At 42.0% G+C, this 6000-nt stretch overlaps 1 pseudogene; it reads right to left on the bottom strand.

Annotated features, from left to right (window-relative positions):
* Positions 1-257: 257 nt before the first annotated feature.
* LOC108517971 (alpha-endosulfine pseudogene) overlaps positions 258-6000 on the bottom strand; it is a 72668-nt pseudogene continuing 66925 nt past the window's right edge.

Genomic DNA, 6000 nt, shown 5'->3' with positions numbered 1-6000 from the left:
TTTCTCACAAGAGAGAAAGCATTTGCAGCATTATCCAATCTTAGTCTTTCCTATTTCTGGGCCCTACCTGTACTATAGGGAGGATGTAGGAGTCTCAATTTAACCAAAGAAATGGACTCAGAGCCCCCCCTTAACAGCCACTAGGAGAATCAATCATTTCTGCCTAGAAACTGAGATCTGACTAGGTGCCCATTTCATCCCTGCCTATATGCTGGTCATCCAGTGGGGTGAGGAGTAGGAGGAGAGGGCAACCTGGGTTACCCTGTAAGCTTGCTGGTGATAACCAAGGACTTTCTCTGGGGCAGAATGTGGTCACTAGTCACCAGGTTCTTGTTTGCTTCTGCACTTGGCAGCCGCTTATTCTTCATCTTGGCTTTGGCCATGTTGTAGTCTCCTGAGACAAAGTACCTTTTCCCTTTCTGTAATCTCTCCATAAGGAAGTCAGAGCCTCTGGGCTCTTGTCCTAGGCTTGGGTATTTGGACTTTAGCTTTGGCTCCTCAACTCTCTCAGAGAGAATACCTTCTTTATCCTGCATCTTCGTTTCTCCTTGCTGGTCTTCTCCACAGGGTTCTGTCTTTCTTGTTACTGGGATGTCGTGGGACTGAGTCTGTGGAGTGTAGGAGGGCCCAGAAAGTCAACCTGATAAGGGAAAGGGGAAGGGAAATGGGGACAACCTATGCTGCTGCTTTGACTCCTGTCACTAGGGTTGCTCAGGCAAAATAGCCATAAATTGTTTTTCTGATTTATTTGTATTGTTTATCTGTATTCTCTTGCATCTCACTTAGTTTCTTTAGTAACATTATTTTGAGTAATTTTCCAGGCATTTCATAGATTTTCTTTTCTTTGGGATCTTTTACTGGAGAAGTGTTGTTTTTCATTTGAGGCATCATGTTTCCTTGCTTTTATGTATTTCTTGTGTCCTTATGTTGATATCTGTGCATTTGGTATGAGTTACTCCTTTGAATTTTATGGATTGGCTTTTGTACAGAAAGACTTTTTTCTATAGATGTATCTATAGCATTGGTTGGGTAGGATGATTTGGCTTTGATTCTGAGTGGCTGCAGGAGTATAGTGTCTGTATAATTTTTTCTGCTATAATCAGTGTATGTGAGTTCCTCAGTGGCTTAGGTTGCAGTAGTTAGCAGAGTCTATGGTGAGGTTTTACACAGGACAGGGATCCCAGGAGGGCCAGTCCTTGGATGTCAGTGGTGGCAGCAGCGAGTTGGGTGTGCAGGTCTTCAGGCCCCTGAGTAGTGTGTGTGCATGCCAGCAATGGTAGGCCTAGGCAGACCAGTCCTTGGGCCTCCAAGTAGCTTGCTTGGGTGCTGGCAGTGGTGGGCCAGGTGGGCCTTTTGTTCCTGGATGGCATGCATGGCATTGGTGGTAATTGTGGCAGCAGGCCAACCTGAATGGCATGCACAGGTGCCAGCAGTGGTGGTGGTAGGCTGGCTGAGCTGGTCACCAGGCCCCAGGGAGGTTCATGCGGGTGCTGGTAGTGTGGGCAGAGTGGCCTCATTTCTTATGTCCCTGGACAGTGCATGTGTGCACTGGTGGCAGCAGGCAGGGCAGGCCTACTCCCAGGCCCCAAGGCAGCATGCACAGACAGCAGTGGTGATGGAGTGGGACTGTCCTCAGGACCCCCAGTAGTGTGTGCAGGTACTGAAGGCCACAAGTGGGGCAGATTGATCCCTGGGCACCTGGATGACATGCTCATTCATGCCAGTACCCAGGCCCCCTGAAGACGTGAGCAGTGGCCTTGCTGCTAGAGGAAGGGAGGTTGCTTACAGTGGTAGCAGCAGCCCTGGGCGTGCAGCTCTCAGGCTCTGGGAGGTGTATGCTTTAGCTCTCCTTGTCCCAGTGGCAGCCTCCTTGTTGCATTTCACCTCCTCTTCTTTGGGGTCTAGGATATTGTGTGGCTAGAGTGCTAGGCAACGTGCTGTACTGCTGGGTCCAGTTGACATCATAACACTACAACCCTCCGAGGGTTGGCAGTGTGGCTCCAGGGTTGTGAAGATGCAGGTAGAGNATTTTCTTTATATGGTTTTAAGGTATGAGTAATTTCTTGATTACTCATACTCTTTCTAGATTACTCAAGAAATTAATTTCTTGAAATAAATTATTTACATTCTTAAATAAGGAGATATTCTTAAATGAAATGTCTTTCTTTCTAAGCCACATAATTTTTGTAACTTTAAGAATATAAAGAATATTTTCTTGAGCTATTTTTCATAATTACTTACTCAGTAGTATAGAAAAATTATAAATTATAATTAAAATTTATCTTTACATTGAATTCTTAGTCATGCACAGACTCCATATCACCTTTTAGAATTAGAAAGGAGAGATTTAAATAGTATAGACTATTAAATTCACAAAGTAATCACATGAAGGGGATCTAAAAAATGTCTGTAGTCTAAAGTCTTGTTCTTTACAATGTAGTAAAAATATATGAAATACAAATTTGGCTCTGAACTTTAAACTTGAAGAACTCTACAAACAGTACAGGAAATATGTTTCGAAAAATAGCCAGAAATCAAAGGTCAATTTAATATGCCTAACAAAATGAGAGATTACCAAAAGTGGTTTTCTTTTTTATTCCTTCCTTTTTTTATTGAAGGAAAGCATTCTACTGTAAATGTCATTCTCTTTAAAATGCTCAAAATAATTTCCAAAAGAATAAATCTTTTATTGAGATTTTACAGTGCTTATCAAAAGTTTTCATTCTCTATACCTCACTTACTTTTGACATTATAAATGTGTATCTCTTGAAAAGCATCTTTTAATAAATAAATATTTACATGTGACTCAGTCTACTACTAGTCCAGGCAGTATGGATTTAAAGGTGAGAAGACATAGTCTTGATTCATAAGGAGCAATGGGCATTTCCTAATGATTTAACAAGTTTAAGAATCATTATTTGAGAAAGACAACAAATATTTTCAGTCTAATGCCATGTGAAAACAAATTGTATTTTATTGCTGATTTAACATGGGAGGGTGTGTGTGTCAGTTATGTGTGTGTATCAGTTATATATTATTATATAATAAATTTTAGTGGCCCAAAAATGTACCATATTTCATAAGGCTTGTCAGGTTCATCTGGATTGTTTTAGTCTATTTACTCTTTGTCTCAGCTGAGGCTGCAGACATCTGCAGGTCTGACTGGGCTCCATCATCCAATATAATTCATATACATGACTGGCAGTTAGCATTGGCTTGTATTTTGTTTCTTCTTCTCATGACTTCTCAACTTGGCTTAGACTTCTAAGAATGTGGCAACTGGGTTCCAAAATAAAGTATTTCAAGCAATGAAGGCAAACACTGTAAATCCCTTGAGACTTAGTGCCAGAAGTTACATAGTATTTCTTGTACTGCATTCTATTAATGGAAACATATTACAGGGATAGCCAGGTTACTGAGAGGAGAAGTAGAATCCAGCCTCAATAGGAGGAATCAAATAATTTACAGCCATCTTCAAGTACCTACAGGGGGAAAAGTCTCCATGTTTGGTGAGAAATCGACGTGGTACCCTATAAACTGTTTCAGACTCTGCCATTACTTAAATGATTATTTGCTTTTTCTAAACATTGCTCCTTTTTGCACAGTGATTGAAAACAGAGTTCATTGTATTGGACATTATAACTTTTTTTAAAAATTTATTTATTTTTATTATACTTCAAGTTCTAGGGTACATGTGCATAACGTGCAGGTTTGNCATGGCATGGTGGTAATTGTGGCAGCAGGCCAACCTGAATGGCATGCACAGGTGCCAGCAGTGGTGGTGGTAGGCTGGCTGAGCTGGTCACCAGGCCCCAGGGAGGTTCATGCGGGTGCTGGTAGTGTGGGCAGAGTGGCCTCATTTCTTATGTCCCTGGACAGTGCATGTGTGCACTGGTGGCAGCAGGCAGGGCAGGCCTACTCCCAGGCCCCAAGGCAGCATGCACAGACAGCAGTGGTGATGGAGTGGGACTGTCCTCAGGACCCCAGTAGTGTGTGCAGGTACTGAAGGCCACAAGTGGGGCAGATTGATCCCTGGGCACCTGGATGACATGCTCATTCATGCCAGTACCCAGGCCCCTGAAGACGTGAGCAGTGGCCTTGCTGCTAGAGGAAGGGAGGTTGCTTACAGTGGTAGCAGCAGCCCTGGGCGTGCAGCTCTCAGGCTCTGGGAGGTGTATGCTTTAGCTCTCCTTGTCCCAGTGGCAGCCTCCTTGTTGCATTTCACCTCCTCTTCTTTGGGGTCTAGGATATTGTGTGGCTAGAGTGCTAGGCAACGTGCTGTACTGCTGGGTCCAGTTGACATCATAACACTACAACCCTCCGAGGGTTGGCAGTGTGGCTCCAGGGTTGTGAAGATGCAGGTAGAGCAAGATGTAGTTAGGTGGAAGGTGGGGTCTCAAAATGGTGCTGTGCTGCAGTTGCTTGGGTCTCTATCATGTGTGGGATCCAGTGCAAAGTCCATCTCTGGAACCAAGCCCTTGCATGGGCTCCAGGCAACTCCCTATACTAGTCTTGGGGCCCATGTGGGCTGAGAGGCTCTCCCTTGGCTGGATTGCAGGAGTTTGCGTGGGAACGTGGCTCACTGGGGATATTTTGCTTACATTTTCCCCTCAGTGAGGAGTTCCTCCTGGCTCCAAGCAAATACTGACTAGGCTGACTGCTTTGATTCTCTGTCCTTTGGTGCTTCAGAAGTTTCCTTGCTGAATTCCTGTGTTCTGTCTTAGAAACTCCATTCAACATGGGGCTATCTACTTGCTCTTTTGTCCTTCTTTGTGGAGGAGGTGAGTGCTGGGTACCTTTAGTCAGCCATTGCGAAGCTATCTAAATTGAAATGTTTCATAGATGCCATGCAATCAGTGATATCTTTAATAAATGCCTGAAATTCTATTAAAATCATGGAATATGTTTGTTGTGTACAAAGGTACAGTGATTATGTAGTTCTGATAATAGTTCATATTGTTTATTATATTTTCTTTATATGGTTTTAAGGTATGAGTAATTTCTTGATTACTCATACTCTTTCTAGATTACTCAAGAAATTAATTTCTTGAAATAAATTATTTACATTCTTAAATAAGGAGATATTCTTAAATGAAATGTCTTTCTTTCTAAGCCANGCGCTGGGAGTTGGAGACTGGAGCTGTTCCTATTCTGCCATCTTGCTCCGCCCCTCTGGACATTATAACTTTTGATCTGGCACACAGCTTTTGAAAAATATATATAAGTAACATGGCTGCAGGATAATTACCACTGGCACGTAAAAGTAGAAGAAAAACTTAAAAGTTTACATTTGATTTATGGAAACTCACTGAAAATTTCTAAGTGCAGTTTATAAATACAACTTGTTTATGCTCATTGCTTGGTTAGACTCAAAATGACAGAAATTTTGATGATTGTTACACCACTCTTATAGCAGAGATTTCTAGGTATTGCCTCCCTTTCACTTTCTCCTCCTTCCTTAGTGTAGCTCTGTATACTGTTAGCTTAACTAAAGGATTACACTTCCAAGGGTCTGTTACAGTTAGTTGTATGACTAAGTGTCAGTGATCAGTCATAAGAAGTGTTAGGTGAGCCCTTTTTGTCTTCTTTCATTTTACTGTTCAAAGTAGATGATACTGCTGAACAAGGATCACATCCAGATATGGAGTGGGAAGCTGAAAAGAGTCTGGTTTCCTGATGACATTGTGGAACACTTATGCCAGCCCTTGACTGCCAACCTCAGGATTGCTTTTATGTGAGAAAAATAAACTTCTGCTTGTATAGCTACTTTTATTTGGGATTTTTGTTGTCGCTGTTGTTATAAGGATCCAAGCCTAATCCAAACTGATTCACCTGCTAAGCAAGTTCTCTATCCTGAACTTAAATTTAATGAAAATATAGTCAATTTTGAGAGTTATCTTTTCTATGGGTGTTTTAAACATGATTTTGCCTTTTTTTCTTTTCTTTTTGACCTGCCACTTACTTGGTGGCTTCAATGAAAGAAATATTGTATGTGTGCAC

The sequence above is a fragment of the Rhinopithecus bieti genome, unplaced genomic scaffold, assembly GCF_001698545.2.
Source record: "Rhinopithecus bieti isolate Rb0 unplaced genomic scaffold, ASM169854v2 scaffold_41905, whole genome shotgun sequence".
NCBI classification, from domain to species: domain Eukaryota; kingdom Metazoa; phylum Chordata; class Mammalia; order Primates; family Cercopithecidae; genus Rhinopithecus; species Rhinopithecus bieti.
Note: the sequence above shows the minus strand (reverse complement) of the source record. Positions and strands in the feature narration are given on the sequence as shown.